Genomic DNA, 293 nt, shown 5'->3' with positions numbered 1-293 from the left:
GACAGAGGATACACTTCGCTTAATTGCTTTCCGGTTGCCGGAAACGTTTCGAGGACGGACAACTCCTGGGAGAATCAGGAAGGTTTCGAAGACGATCGGACTCGAAAAGGAGCTATTTGGAGCGTTAAAGGAGAAGTCCGGATGAGGTACTCATGTTGCGACATCAATAACTTTCTCTACAGAAGTCCAAATCGTACGAAACTTGTATCATTGGAAAGAGCACTTCAAGAGCTTCACGTAGACACTAAAATCGCGTAAATCCGACACCGGAGTAGAACGTTATGAGCGAATTC

The sequence above is a fragment of the Tarenaya hassleriana genome, unplaced genomic scaffold, assembly GCF_000463585.1.
Source record: "Tarenaya hassleriana unplaced genomic scaffold, ASM46358v1 Cleome66, whole genome shotgun sequence".
NCBI classification, from domain to species: domain Eukaryota; kingdom Viridiplantae; phylum Streptophyta; class Magnoliopsida; order Brassicales; family Cleomaceae; genus Tarenaya; species Tarenaya hassleriana.
Note: the sequence above shows the minus strand (reverse complement) of the source record.